Source organism: Dendropsophus ebraccatus, chromosome 1 (genome assembly GCF_027789765.1).
Source record: "Dendropsophus ebraccatus isolate aDenEbr1 chromosome 1, aDenEbr1.pat, whole genome shotgun sequence".
Classification (NCBI taxonomy): Eukaryota; Metazoa; Chordata; class Amphibia; order Anura; family Hylidae; genus Dendropsophus; species Dendropsophus ebraccatus.
In genome coordinates, this window is record NC_091454.1 from 171,126,226 (window position 1) to 171,142,584 (window position 16,359).

At 43.1% G+C, this 16,359-nt stretch overlaps 1 pseudogene; it reads right to left on the reverse strand.

Annotated features, from left to right (window-relative positions):
* LOC138783719 (ammonium transporter Rh type C-like) overlaps positions 1-16,147 on the reverse strand; it is a 31,154-nt pseudogene extending 15,007 nt beyond the window's left edge.
* Positions 16,148-16,359: the final 212 nt, after the last annotated feature.

The following is a 16,359-nucleotide window of genomic DNA, read 5'->3' on the forward strand; positions in this document are numbered from 1 at the left end:
GAAATGGGCTGCAGAAATACAAACAGATCATTTGGAACAAAAATTGCTAAATAGCATCCGATATGATACTGCAGCCACTCCCAGTGTGAAATTGAGGGAAATCCAATTCCGGCTACTCCATAAGGCAATTTACGCTTTTAACTTTTCTTACTCCACCATGCCAGATGATTTCTTGACATATTGTCCAAAATGTAAAGAACCTAGCGCAGATTTATTACACTGTGTTTGGTCTTTTTCTCAAATTCAGACATACTGGCAATTAGTACAAACCTTTATTCAGAATACATGGAATGAATCCATACCTCTAACTCTACTCAGTTATATTTTTCATGTTGTGGTGGCCGGGGATGGAGATCCCTCTGAAAAACCTATAGCCTCAAAATGTATTCATCTTACTCTGTTATTAGCCTTAAAAGGCTTACTAAACTACTGGATCTCTGACACACTTCCCACTATTTCTGAGCTAACAACCTCGCTTAAAGAAACTCTTCATTGGGAAATGCTAGATGCAATCCGCAACAAAGATGTTTCCACAAAAAATTTCATTAAAAAATGGAAATTTTTTCTCATAAAGGTTATGTCGCAGGAGGAGATGGAAGCTGTCATTAAACACTTTTGTAATACTGTTTGGTATCAGACGGCGGAGGCAAGGGGCACCCGAGGAGTACTCAGAGTTCCTTAATTATATTAAAGATAGAGATTCTTTATCTACATTTCTTTTGATCCTGTAGAGCATTAATTTTTGTTCTTTAGATTCTATTGTTTTTTATAGCAAAATTGTTTTCAAACTTACTATATTGTATCCTATTTATGTCTTCCTTTGATATGTAACTGTATTGTTATAGATAAAATTTGAAAAATCTTATAAAAATATTTGGAAAAAAAAAACTGGGCCACTGCATCCAAGGAAATAGGGTTCCTGTATTAACACAAAAGATGCATTTATTCTATGGTCTTTTGCAGTATTTGTTCACTACTTCAGTAACTATAGTATAATCTGATGAAATCAGGATGTCTGGTCTGGGATCTGATCATAAATCTCTTCCCTGACTTTTAAATCAATCTTGGTGTCCACCCATTTGTAGTCTGAATTAATTCAATGGTTTTGTCTGGAGAAGACATTGTAACTTAGAGCCACTTAGTAAATGAGCTTTGATCTTGTTGATCTGCTCTTGTTTACTAATTACACAGCTCGGTAATCGTGTGGCCTGGGCTGCACAAACGATCATTAGCTTGTTCATGTGACCCTTTACTCTAATGGTACCCTTAATCCGCCCCTGTTGCTAATTGTTTCTCTTTATGCCTTTTTCAGGTCAATCGTACTTGGACTGTTTTCAGAGCCCCTATTCAATTTGAAATGGCACAGTGCGTAAACCACGCTCAATTTTTGCATCGTTATCTGAGTTACCATTGTGGACTTGGAAACCTAAATTCGAGCACTTGGAGTTTACCAAGTCACAAGCATTTTTTTCCCATAGACTTTAATGGGATTCGACATTCGATCGAATAGTCGAGCATCGCGATCTACTCTAATCAAATTTCGAACTTTCGAATATTTCACTACTTGCTCATCTCTAGAAAGAATTGCATTCAGGCATTCCATACTTGTTTGAATCAGAAGGTGGAAAAGTATGAAGTATGCAAATTCTGTAACTATTTTGACATTTCCCCTTAAAGTGAATTTGAAATTCTAAAAATACTCTTTAATCTAAAGGCACCGTGTTACAGAGGAAGAGCCAAGCAGATAGATATATAGCTTCATGTGTAAAGATTCAGTATAACCTGTCACTTACTCAATTAAATCTCTGTTTATTTGATGCTTTGGATTCCTGTACACAGTTCCTCTGAGTTGCTGACAGTCTATCATATATGAGTGTACATATGCTGTCAGTCACTCATTAGAACCACCCACTGGACCCCCAGGCCTAAAATGAGCAGAAGTTCAATCTAAGAAATGACAAGTATCCTATCTCTTTCTCTATCAGCTTCCTTCCTTCTGTTCTATAACTGCTCCCATAGTTTATTGTGACAGGTTCCCTTACCATATGAACAGAGCAACTCACCAATCATGGAAAACAGATCGGAGACATATGTTGATCCTTCCTTGTTGTTATTTTAAAGAAGATGTGGACGCCTTAAGACCGTAGCGACTGTCATTTCAAAATATGCCCCAAATATGTGGATTGTCATTGATCCACCAGCATCAAGGACCTGTGGTGGGATATAGAACATATCAGCGTTACTTGCTGTAAGATGTGATTAGGAAATACAGGGCAACCTGTGTTATTGCACAGAGCGCATGAATTGTCTATGCTGAAGAAGTACCCTGTGACCCAATGCTCATGACCACCACTAATTATAATATAAACTGTATAGCATTGTATAGAATTGAGATTCCTTTTAAATCTATGTAGAGAAAATGTTAAAATTCTTACATATCTGTTTACTGTATGATAGTATGAGGGCAGCACCAAAAGGTACCACGCTGGTACTATCCAACCTAATTCTGGACCAGGACTTCATTCATATTTCCATACTTGGAGCAAAAATTGGTCAAAAAATGTAAACAATAATAGTTTTAATGTAAGTTTAGTTTTTAAAAGTCATCTGTTTCTTCGTTGTATTTGTTCAAAACAGGTTTGTTTAGGGACAATCCATCCTCTAGTAGCTGAAGACCGTGATTATATATAAAAACTTTTATTTGCATGGGTAATATGAAGATGTGATATGAAGTTTTATTATTGCTACGGGTAGATAATAAAAGAAAAAAATACAATTCTTGTTTGGCAAGGTGTCAGGAATTACTGATAAACAACTCCCAATCCTTAGAAAAGTCATTTACATCAGATCCATAGAACTCCAAGAGAAAGATCATCATTACCAGTCTAACAATTGCCACATCCCTCCTCTACCCAAATGACACGCTGTGGTTTAGTGCCGTAATTATTTTTAGGGAGTGGGTTATCCTCTAATGACTTATCAGAGACAGCAAGTCACCTGCAGCTAATATCAATGTAATAAAGCTGCTACTATGACTGGTAATGTGTAATACTTTATTAACCCTGTGGAGGTGCTACAGAAGAGTTGAACACCTACTTTCAGGACCTCCCACTGGTTAATTGAACTTTTTTTTTTTTATAGATTTTATTTAGAATCTCCAATTATTGCTAACCTACTATAGAACACTACCCTAGTGTTCTATAGATTGCCTCTAAGAATGTCCACCAAATGTTTTCCAGTGTGGTGGTCACACATGCTTAGTAGCTCAGTCCCACTAGCAGGATGATCTTGTAGACAGGTTATTCCTACTACAGTACAGGCCAGCCAATAAGAATCAATAGAGCACTAGGGGGCACTATGCCACAGAAATATCTAAATTAGTGTTTATTCATGGGAAAACATTTCATTATATAATAAAGTGCCTTTTCTTTGCATTCAATTATCTTGAATTACATATCATTAGTCAATTCTACAAATGGGTTTTCAGTGGTTTCTTCCCCTATATCTGGAATTTGACTACTAAGGCCAATGATACAATGAACAGTATATGTAACAGGACCAGTGGCAGAGCTGGGGCAGCAGTGAGTTTTGGGGTGAGTTTTTGTTTACTTTTTTACATTAAAGGGGTTATCCAGCACTACAAAAACATGGCCACTTTCCCCCTACTGTTGTCTCCAGATTGGGTGGGGTTTTGAAACTCAGTTCCATTGAAGTAAATGGAGCTTAATTGCAAACCACACCTGAACTGGAGACAACAGTAGGGGGAAAAGTGGCCATGTTTTTGTAGCGCTGGATAATCCCTTTAAGTCCAGTATGTTGTCCAGTATGTTATCGGAAAAGCCATATAAACCCTGGACCTCAGAGCAGCTGAAAAGTAACCTATTTGGTGTTATCTCAAACCGACAGAAAATGTAAAATTAGCCTTGGTTATACAGTAAGATGTATTTGTTTATGATAAGGAAAACAAAGCTTTGAAGGCAGGATTCTTCACCAATTAATTTATGAACTAGTTGGATTCACATACAGAGATAAAGGCCATTAGATGTATATCTTGCATGTAGTTTATCGAGAAGAACGTATTCATTCACAGAGAAGAGGGTCACTTGAAAAAGAGCCATTATCATTATTTGCACAGGGCTGACCCTGCCCAGAATAGCTCTAAATGCAATTGCTACAGAGCCCGCACAGTAGTCGGCATTGATTAAGCTGAAAAAGAGAACATCAGGTTATTTCTAATTTATAAATAGTCATCTGGACCACATTCTTATTTATATTTTTTTTTATTATTTTAACATTTCTTTTGAATTCATAACAAACACATAAAATGGTGGTGGTAGTTTAAGGATATGTTCATACATCACAAACAACATTTTTGTCGTATTTAAGGACAACTGTCATTTGAAGCAAAAATACTGTATGACAGTATTTTGTTAATTACAGCCGTAAATAATGATCATGCTCTTTATTTACAGCCATTATTTAGAAGTAACTATTCAAATAGTCAGCGAATGCCTTATCCCCATCACTAACTAAACTCTTGCAGCAGAGCCCATGAGTCATTAGCTATATCCCTGTCTACACTACTAGTAGGTAACAAACACCAGTCTTAGCTAATGTGCTGTAGGCAATATACTAAACTAGCAGTATAATTGCCTCCTTCTCAGCCCCAGGGTTGCTCACTCACACCTTGTTTTACATTTACATGTATATTAAGTCTTTCTCTCTATGAACAACAAAAATGCACTTTGTCAGCTCACCATTGACATATTGTAAAAGGACCACCTGCTGTAGAACACAGGACAAATAGTCCGGAGCAGTGTCTGAATCCAAATTGTTAAAACCTCTGTCTTTAGTAGAACATTTAAGACAGGTACATAGCGACATCTTGTGGCGAAACTTTAACACTACTACATCACCACTAACATCCAAAAAGTACAGGCTTTTACGAGGGATGTAACTACTAGCAACACTTGTGGTGGGACACCACACAAGCCCCAGCCTGAAGTGGATCTGCCATGATTTGGAAGGTGAGGGAGACCTCCTGGGTCAGAGTACAGTGCTGTAGATCATAGTGCTATGCAGACCATGCCCCTCCCCGTACTCCCCCTCCCACACAGCACAGGGAGCTCTTAAACCAAATCAATTCTCTTAAACCAAGTTACAATTTTGAAAAACTGTGAGCTCCTTCTGCAAAACACTCTCAATCCAAGTTACTCTAAGGCCATGTTCACATGGCGTAAGAGACCGGCTGTTCTGTAACCTGGTCGAGTCACAGAAAGGCCGGTCTCTGAAAAGATCCGGCCGGACGATCTTTTCGACCACAGTGTTCTGATGCGGGCACCTCCGTGCGCCCCCGCATCAGAACTCCCCAAAGCACACTGTGAAGCTTGCGGACGGATCCGCTCGCTCCACAGTGTGCACTGACAGGGGATTCTGCGGCCGCTATTCACTGAAAAGCGGCCACAGAAAACTGACATGTCAGTTGTTTGCGGCGCCGCAAGGGATCCCGGCCAGATCGTTTACTATGTGTATACACTTCGGCCGGGATCCCATAGGCAACAACGGAATGTATATTATCTTAATAATCACGGCCATTGTACAACGGCCGTGATTTTACAAAAATATACATTGTGTAAATGTAGCCTAGAAACTGTATATTGCATATAATCCAAACCATTATGTGGATAGAAATTACTGAATGAATAACATTATATTCTGTTCACCTTGAAATGCTGACTTGAATTTTTCCACCTTCAAACGTGTGGAGCCATCCCTGCATAAGAATAGCCCATTGTATTGAAAATGCTGCCACCAAGAAGTTTAACCCAATAGCGCTGAAACCATAAAACTTCAGGAAAGTCATGAGGAAACCAAAGCCAAGAAAGATGATGACATGGATATCTTGAAAACCTAGAAAACAAAACAAAACAAAAAAAAAAACAGCATTGGTTTATTCTTCCTATAAATTGGTCGAGATCTAAACAATGTGGAACATCTTTATGAATTAAAGGGGTTTTTACAGATTTGATTGATGTCATATCCACAAGGTAGGTTGTAAATTACTTGTCAGTGGAGTGCCACCAACCAGTACCCCTGTCAATCAGCTGTTCAGCTCCCTCACAATGCAGTGAACCTGAAAGCGAATGTACCACTAGTAAATCGTTTTTTACACGATGCCAGTCTATTACCGAGCACTGGCTGGGCATTATGCACTGGAGATGCTTAATGGTCAGCCACCAGAGTGACGATCTCCCCTCTGTGACGCGGCTCCGTTGATTCTAAATGAGCTGCGTCACAGAAGGGAGGGCAGATTGTCACAATGGGACCTTGACACCGGTATCCCCACACTGGAGCCCATCTATTCATGTAAAAAAAAAAAAAAAAACAATGTACTAGTGGTACATTCGCTTTCAGGTTCATTGCATTTTGCGGGAGCTGTACAGCTCATGTCAATTTTTTAAGCGGAGAGCGAAGGCGCACGAGAAATCCCATTGAAGCAATGGGACAGGCCCTAAGACCTAAAGCAATGAGAATGGGCCCTAAGACCTAAAAAATTAAATGCTCTCAAAACTAGCTGGCCTTACTCACCAAGTCCCCCTCAGTATTTTGAGCCATCTCCTGTCTTTCTAGACGCTGCCATTCCTGAGTTTAGACGTTTTTCTAAAAGCCCTTACTATTGCACAGTAAACACAGGACTGTTTTTTTTCACTGTTTTTGCATCACCCCAGTATGTATTCCATACTAGCTGATGAGCTAGCTGGTGTAGCTATGTTCTGCATAATGGGCATCTCTTTACCAGGGAATGAGGGGTGTACTGTAGGTTTAGATCTCTGCTTGCTGACTGTGAATGAAAATATTCTAGTTTAACTTTTGTCTCTAAGAACATCCATAACACTTGCACTATACAGAACTGAGACAAAAAGACATGTACATGGTACATGACAGGCCTGCATTCACTGACAGCAAGCAAAGGTAGAACTATAACTTTTCATATTACAGAAACGTAGGCCCAGGGACACATGTAAGTCTATGGAAGCAGCACAAGTGCATGGAGATTATGCAGATTATGTCTCCTGGGGGTCGGGTTACCAAGTCAATAGACAGCTAACCCGCCCCCCAGAGAGGAGTTTACATTTGTGATCTGTGGTTCACAACCATCAGCCCTGAAGGTCCAGCAATACATCTGCCAACAGCAGCAGTTATCAGAGGACCGTACTACTACTCCCAGCATATTCGAAGGGCTGCAGACTGTGAACTTGGCCGTCCCCTTCCTCGACCAAGCGCGTGTTATTGGTATATATATACATATAATATATATATATATATATATATATATATATACAGATATTACCAATAATACCAGTATATAGGAAGGAAATCCAGTATACTGAGACCAATATACCAGTATACAAGGGGGAAATATTACCGCTACGCCATAACCACTACCATCACCACCATATTGTTACTGACTAAATCCTGTATACTAAATCCAATAAAACACAGTAAAACTCTCAGTTATGCTCAGCCAATCGCTGTTGAGCAGCTGATGACGCGCTGGAGGAGGGCCGACATGAGGGAGGGCTGGAGCGGTCCGGCCGGCCTCCTGAAGATGACGTGTTCGACCCAAGATGGCTGCCAGGGTTGACGGTGATTCGGTGAGTATACAGCATCACACTTTCGGGGTGGGGGGAACACAGGGAAGGGGACCATTCACTTAAATAAAACTTGCATTACAAAGTTGTATAACTTTGTAATGTATGTTATTAAGTGAATAAATGTTGAACACCGCACTACCCCTTTAATGCTTTTTTGCTCTAATTTCTGATAATAATCAAGCATATTTGGGCTAAGTACAACATAGGTAGTTAGATATTAAGGGGAAGATTTATCAAACATGGTGTAAAGTGAAACTGGCTCAGTTGCCCCTAGCAACCAATCAGATTCCACCTTTCATTTTCCAAAGATCCTGTGGGGAATGAAAAGTGGAATCTGATTGGTTGAGCCAGTTTCACGTTACACCATACACCATTTATAAATCTCCCCCTAAATCCTTAAAGCGACTCTGTACCCACAATCTGTCCCCCCCCCCCCCCCCCCCCAAACCACTTGTACCTTCGGATAGCTGCTTTTAATCCAAGATCTGTCCTGCGGTCCGTTCTTCAGGTGATGCAGTTATTGCGCTAAAAAAACAACAACTTTTAAACTTAAAGCCCCAAGCCCTACGGGCGTATCTGTGCCCTAACTTTGCACCACCCCTCTGTCCCTCCTCTCCACCCTCTTCATCATTAGGAATGCCCCTGGCAGGATTTTCTCCATGCTGAACATTGCACAGGTCCTTAACGATCCAGCCCATGTGCTGGGCTAAACAGGTGGTGAATAGGAGGCAATCAGCCTGGAGCATTCCTAATGATGAGGAGGGACAGAGAGGTTGTGCCAGCCTAATGCATACACAATCCAGGCCACTCCCGTAGGGCATGGGGCTTTAAGTTTAAAAAGTGTTTTTTAGCACAAAAACTGCATCACCTGCCAAACGGACCGCAGGAAAGATCTTGGATTAAAAGCAGCTATCTGACGGTACAAGTGGTTTGGGGGGGTCAGATGGTGGGTACAGAGTCACTTTAAACTCAATTCAATTACACCTACAGTATGACCCTGTATGCAGAGTAATAGGTCAGTCACAATTTAAAAAAAAGGCACAAAATTCAAATGAATTAAAAAATAATAAATCCAAGATGTTCACGCAAAGGATTTCAATCAAACAGTCTTTTGATCAGTATTTTTTTTTTAAACCAAAACCAGGATTGGGTTGAAATCACAGAAGCTGGTCAAATGTTTCCATTATAAATACTGACAGAAATACTGACCAAAATACAATGCGTGAACCTAGCCATAAAGATAATTGGGAAAAATCGCAACAGATCTGCAGCATTTCAGTCCTTTACATACTGTACCCTGCTTGGACACACAGGGAAAAACCATATGGAGTTCTCTGCAAAAAAATCCTTTTATTAATTTCAGTAGGAAACTGATAACAACGTTTTTAGCATGGAAAAAGAATCCTTTCTGCATGGAAGCTCCCTTTGAAATGTTGAAATAAGAAAGTTCATGAGTTTGAAAAAGAAACACGTGAAAATCCTAATTTAGATCAACACCAAAATGTACATGGCAGATTCTGCACAGATTTTTAAGGTTTTATTTCAAACATGCTTCTTTCTCATGTGAGCATGCCCTGAGGGCAAACACTGACACTGTCACCCCCTTTTTGCATTATGACTTCTCTACACAGGTTTAAAGAGTAAATTTTGTGGTTTCCATACCTTATTTTATATCATACATCATGGTGCTTGTTCCAGTAAAAACTGATCTTTTATCATCTGCGGATTGTGCTACCTGGGCTGGTCTTCGTGGGCGCATCACCACTTAGCCCCAACCACATGACCACTGTATCCCCACCCCTCCATGACGCCCACCCCGCCCACTGAGGGGCTATTGGAATGGGCCGGCCTATGCTCAGATGACGTCACGGAGGTGCAGGGCTACTGTGGCAATGTGGGTGGGGCTAAGCGCAGAGATGAGCGAACTTTTCAAAAGTTCGGTCCGACTGGACTTTCAGATTTTTTTCGGAAAGTTCGGTTTGACCAAATTTCGGATTTCTTCAGATTTCATAGTTTAAAGCATCTATATGATATGGGGGTAGTGTATTTGGATGAATTTAGGGCTCTACATGTCAGTAACATCATTATCTTTTCGATATCTCAAAGTCAAATTTTATTTTTAGACTTCAATATTCACCATTACAGGGTCTATGCAGGAAATTCACCATTACAGGGTCTATGCAGGAAATTCACCATTACTGGGTCTATGCAGGAAACTCACCATTACAAGGTCTATGCAGGAAAAAGGTCACAAATGCAGTGAAGGAGCAGCAGTAGTCATTGGAGGCCAGTGGAGGCCCAGCAATAGTCATTTGAGGCCAGTACAGGAGCAGCAGTAGTCAACATGGAGGCCAGGCAGGAGCAGCAGTAGCCAACATGGAGGCCAGGCAGGAGCAGCAGTAGCCAACATGGAGGCCAGGCAGGAGCAGCAATAGCCAACATGGAGGCCAGGCAGGAGCAACAGTAGTCAACATGGAGGGAAGGCAGGATCAGCAGTAGCCAACATGGAGGCCAGGCAGGAGCAGCAGTAGCCAACATGGAGGCCAGGCAGGAGCAGCAATAGCCAACATGGAGGCCAGGCAGGAGCAACAGTAGTCAACATGGAGGGAAGGCAGGATCAGCAGTAGCCAACATGGAGGCCAGGCAGGAGCAGCAGTAGCCAACATGGAAGCCAGGCAGGATCAGCAGTAGCCAACATGGAGGCCAGGCAGGAGTAGCAGTAGCCAACATGGAGGCCAGGCAGGAGCAGCAGTAGCCAACATGGAGGCCAGGCAGGAGCAGCAGTAGCCAACATGGAGGCCAGGCAGGAGCAACAGTAGTCAACATGGAGGGAAGGCAGGATCAGCAGTAGCCAACATGGAGGCCAGGCAGGAGCAGTAGTAGCCAACATGGAGGCCAGGCAGGATCAGCAGTAGCCAACATGGAGGCCAGGCAGGAGCAGCAGTAGCCAACATAGAGGCCAGGCTGGAGCAGCAGATCAGCAGTAGCCAACATGGAGGCCAGGGCAGGAGTAGCGGTTGTAATGGGGTGACATGAGCAGCAGAAGCAGAATAATGAGGTCCATGGACAGGCGAGAGGTAGCAGGGCAGCAGGAAGGGTGGAATGACCAGTAAGGTCTAGTTCACATATAGGCCATAATAGATGCAGAAAAGGTCCTACATCTTGGTGACAACAGGACCAAATCCTACTCTGTGGTATCAGGAGCAGGTGTCACAAAGTCTCTATCTATCCATGTGGCGTTCATTTTGATGAAAGTCAGATGTTCCACACTATAACAGGACAATCTGGTTCTCCTGGGACTGACAATATAACCTGATGTGCTGAAAACTCACTCGGATGGCACACTGCTGGCGGGACAGGAGAGTATGTCTAAAGCAAATTCAGCGAGTTGTGGCCAGACATCTAGTTTTCCCACCCAGTAGTCCAGGGGTTCGGGGACGTTAGGTGGCAACATAGAGTCTAAAAACACCTGGACTTGTTGTTTGAGGTGTGCCGCCATGTCCTGCTGCTGTGCGGGTGCTCCTTTAACCCCGGCCTGTGGCTGCATGAAAGCGTGCATCATGGACATCAAGCTCAGACTGGTGCCGCTGCTCATGCCACCCAAGCTGCTAGAGGAGGATGTGGAAGAGGCAGCGCTGCTGGTGTGGCCCTTGTGAGAATGGCATGAATGAGAGCGCTGTGTTCCAAAGGCTGCCACTAACTGTGCACCCAGCTCCTCTCTATAATAATTCATTTTTTCTTCCCGTTGGAAAGGGTGAATGAATTCACAAAGCTTGTTGCGATACCATGGGTCCAGTAGTGTGGCCAGACAGAACTCGTCCCTTTGACGAATCCTTTGCAAGCGTGGGTCAGCCCGAAAGCATATCAACATGCGCTTAGCCATTTCCACCAGCGAGTGGGAAAGAGTCCCCGCCTTCGTCTCCACAGCATACTGCCAATGGATACTGCCTCCATCCTCCTCATCCTCCTCATAGCCCTGCATATCCTCCTCTGGCCCCCCCCTCTGGTCTGGCAGGAAGGCTTATCTCCTTCTCCTCCACCTGTCTCCCCTAAGAGTTCCTGTGCGTTCAGGTACTCCTCCTCCTCAACTTCCTCTCTCTCCTCTTCCGCCAAGCCTTCCTCCAGCGACCCAGGCTGCGACTGTGGCAAGACCTCTTCCCTCTCGCCACTGAGTCGCAGCAGCATCAGCTCCAGTACATGAAGCATGGGTATGATGGCGCTCAGTCCTGTGTCTTGCCCACTGACCAGAAAGGTGGCCTCCTCAAAGAGTCGTAGCAAGCGGCAGGTGTCACGCATGAGCTGCCACTGGCCGAGCTCCAGGTTACACAGGGGAGTTGCAATCAGTCAAGGCCTTCCTCTGCTCGTAGAGCCGGTCCAGCATGTGGAAGGTGGAGTTCCACCGTGTGGCTACATCACAAATGAGACGATGGTTGGGAAGACCATTCTTCCGCTGCAGGTCGAGGAGGATTTGATGAGAGCGACTTGAATGGCTGAAATAGTTACACAGCTTTCGAGCCATTGACAGCACAGTCTGTAAATGGGATGAAGACTTTAGAAAGTGTGTAACTATACCTCCTCGAAGCAGCGCGTAGAGAATTTTGCTCCCATTGTCACTCACCACCATCCTAACTTTAAGATGGTGTGGAGTCAGCCACGAGAAGATTTCCGTCTCAAGCAGGCGATGCAGCTCTTCTCCTGTGTGTCTCCTTTCACCCAGGCAGGCTAGATGCAGCACAGCGTCACACCTCCGAGCTACACCCAAGTGGTACAAGGGAGGAACCCACTGGAGGAGGTGGAGGAGGACCACGACACAGAAACCCTGCTGTGACAACGGGGTGGTGTCATCGCCCTTCCCTGGCCAAGTTGCTGGGGGTCCGCCGGCCATATTACATTTACCCTTCGAGCATTAATGGACATATACTGCCCTTGCCCGTAATTACAGCTCCAGATTTCTCTGCCTGGGCCTGCTGTGACCCACTATCACCCCGTTTCTCCCAGGTGGAAAGGTGGTGGTGCTTCATATGGGCAGCCATGGCGCTGGTGCCAGGATGGCAACTCTTGCCTCTTTTAATGCGCCTGTCGCACAGGCGACAGATAACCACATAGGTAGCCTCCGGGCACTTTTTAAAAAACTGCCACACAGGTGAGGTGTAGAGTCTAGTACCGACAGGCTGCGAGGATGGGCGGGCGCTGCCGATACTAGGACCTGCAGTGGAGGAAGGTTCCCCAGTGGTCATCTGCTTGTCCCGGCTACGCTTCCGACTTGTTAGTTGACAACTGCTGCCTGTCTGCTTTTTAGTTGTGGCGGGCCTGCTGGCAGACGGATTCCCGATTGACGAATCTGTCGAATAAGCCAACTCCTGCCGCGGATCCCATGTAACATCCGATGTAGCATCATCCAGTTCCAGAATGATGTTATCATCCTCATCAGGCTCCTGCCCAGCCCTCTCTCGTCTACTGCCTACTGCTCTCCTGCCAGGCCTAACATGGGCCTGCTCTGATATCGCCTCCGACACAGTTATGCCCTGCACTTGATTGTCCCCTGTCTCTTCCTCTACGTGCTCATCGTCATCAAAGAGCAGTTCGCTGCTCATAGACGCCAACAGTTCCCTTGCAGGCGGCGGGTCAAAAGTTAGCGGGATGTTGCTGAGGATGTCAAATGGAGGACGTGGGGGAATTGCTGCGTGCCTGTGCCAAGTCAGGGTCGTGTCCGAGGTACCCACAGATACCTGGCTGACTGTCTCACTACTCATCCTTGTGAACGTCGAAGTGTGAGCCAGCCACTCCAGGACTGTGGAATTAGACCTGTGGACACGACGCTGGTGTGACAAAGGAATCTCAGGCCTGCCACTGGACCCTCTTCCTGCGCTACTTCCTCTTCTGCACCTTGAGCCAGACTCTCTGCCCTGCCCTCTGCCTGAAACGCTTTGTGAGATTTCCTGCTGCCGCTGTGCGATGACTTTATATTCAAACTCTGATTTCTACACTTGGTAGATGAGAACAGTATTTTCTGTAGTATATAGGACTTGTATATATATATATATATATATATATATATATATATATATATAGGACAACTATAGAAATTGTCTATATATAGCACTTTTTTTAAGATACAATGCTATACACCTGAACCAGGTATTTTAGTCTCTCAGGATAAGACAGATGTGATACACACACTTTCAATCAGAAGGGTCCAAGTATGGAAATTGGGTATATATATATATATACATATATATATATATATATATATGTATGTATATATATATATATATATATATAGCACTATTTTTAAGATATAATGCTATACACCTGAACCAGGTATTTTAGGCTCTCAGGATAAGACGGATGTGATATACACACTATCAGAAGTATAGGACTTGTATATATGTACTGCACGTTTTGGTTCCGTGCACCCTTTTCTGTCCTATCCCTAATCTATCTATCTTTCGCCCTCTCTATATTTCTCTCTCCATCACTAGATGTTTCTCCTCTCTGCTTTCCTAATCTTTCCTTTCCCACAATATCTTCTCAGTACTGCGTGGTGTGGTCATGTGACCGCTCCTTTTAAAGCAATACCGACGTCACACAGGGGGTGGGTTAGTACAAGATTTCTAAAAATCCGAATCCGATCGGAAAATCCGAACCGGCTCCCATTCCGTGCGAACCGGTTTGCTCATCTCTAGCTAAGTGGTGCTTCAGCCATGAAACCCCGCCCAGATAGCACAATCCACAGCTGACAATGACGCAATGGCCTGTCATGCCCAAGAAAAAAACAATTCAACTCCACCCACTCCCAGTTTGGCACTCTTGTTGCTGATACTTGACCCTCCCACAGGGCTGATTCTAGATTTGCTGCAGCCTGAAGCACACCTCAGGCGGCTGCCCCATCATGAAACCTTGGATGCCCAACTGCTGCCGCCGCTCTTTCACATTAGCATCCCCCCGCAACAAGCTAACCCAACTCCCAATCCCTTGCTTACTATAGTACATATACCTTTGCCACATCCTGTTAGTATTTTATAGTAAGCAGAAAATGGACACTAGTCTTGCACATGAATGAAAAAGAGGGCTGCACTTACCAAAAAGTCTTTAGGTTGATGCTTTATTAAGTCCCAACAGCAGAGTAAAAAAAAAAAGCATAACAAATTGCACAAAAATGGCCATTTTGCGTATCATAAAGCATCAACCTAAGGACTTTTTGGTGAGTGCAGCCCTCTTTTTCACTCATGTGCAAGACTTTTGCTAATCATTTTAAGACTGTGCACCTCCTACCTTGTTCGTGTTGAACCACACCAGTGCATATTTGCAAATACTCGCCCCCTGTGTCCCATTGAGCGGTGGTTGCCGTCTATCTCTATTGCTTGGACAGACAATAGATACTTACGCTTTTATAAGCCTTATAGTATTCCACATATATTTTGCTGATATTGTACTATGGTTCCTGGGATTGCCCCGGGTGTTTGTATTATTCTTTTTTTTTTTTCTAAAAACTTAATAAATACAGATTTACAAAAAAAAAACATAGATTGATAAATACATAGTCATCATTTTCATTTGAGAGGTGGCTACTTGTACAGTAGTCACAGCCTTAATGACAATCCCAAGGGTTATCCCAATAATAAAATGTGTATCCTATCCACAGGGGATAAGTATGTGATGGGTAGTGGAAGCTGTTTTAGGAAGAAAGCTACTATGTTTGTGTAATCCTGTACAACCCCATTAAATGAAAGTAACAGTCACAAAAGCCACACAGTTAGGGGCTCTGTTTTTGGAAAAAAGTAGACATGTTTTTCTAATCATGGATAACCCCTTTAAATTTTAAATTAAGGCACTGCAAACGGGAACATAACTACAATGTGTTGCCTAGTATTAGGTTGGGGGAGCTCTAGGAATCTTTGAGAATTTGCTGGTGTGTTGCTGATGGGACAATGTTCATATTGCAATGAAAACTTTTTAGCCTTTAATCGATTTACTATATATGTAAAATCTAAAATGTATGAAATTAGAAGATTTATTCCAAATTTCCCTTTCCCTGACATTGTACCAAATCTTGTTACCAAGGTTATGAAATAGTCTTAAAAGAATATGTTGCAAGAAGAAACAACTGTTATACATGAGTAGATGATGTACTTACTTGGAAACCTGTAGTAGAAATCATTTTCACCATCACTGGTGATATTTAGGGCTATTTTCTTCTCTCTCCAATGGGGATCAGCATCAATATCATAGTGAGCAAAAACTCCAAACAGTATTATCATAGCAATCTGCCAGATGAAGCAGATGAGGGGCAGCTTCAATCGCATGTAGGTGTTCTTTGCCATATTGGATGTCTAGCGTTATATGGTAAGGCAATGCTGGCTTATGACATATGGATGTCCATTCAGCTCTAAGAAAGTCTGAATGATGAGTTGAAGGTTTTCTTTCTTCTATATATAGGAGAATTTAGGGGAGTGAAAATTGGGTTATACCACAACATACCACTCCTGGGTTAAAGGTGGAGCCACAGTGACTTGTGTGTCAGCTCTCATAGTATTTCTGCCTGTCATTTACTTTACAGGATTAATTCTAGTCAAGTCTATTACAAGTGAATGTCTGCAGCCTTCTTGTCTTGTTGCCTAGTGAAAATTTACTGCTGTATAACAAATAATCTAAGACCCATGTACCCTGCTTAAAAGTCAGAAATAAATCCCAATTACTTATG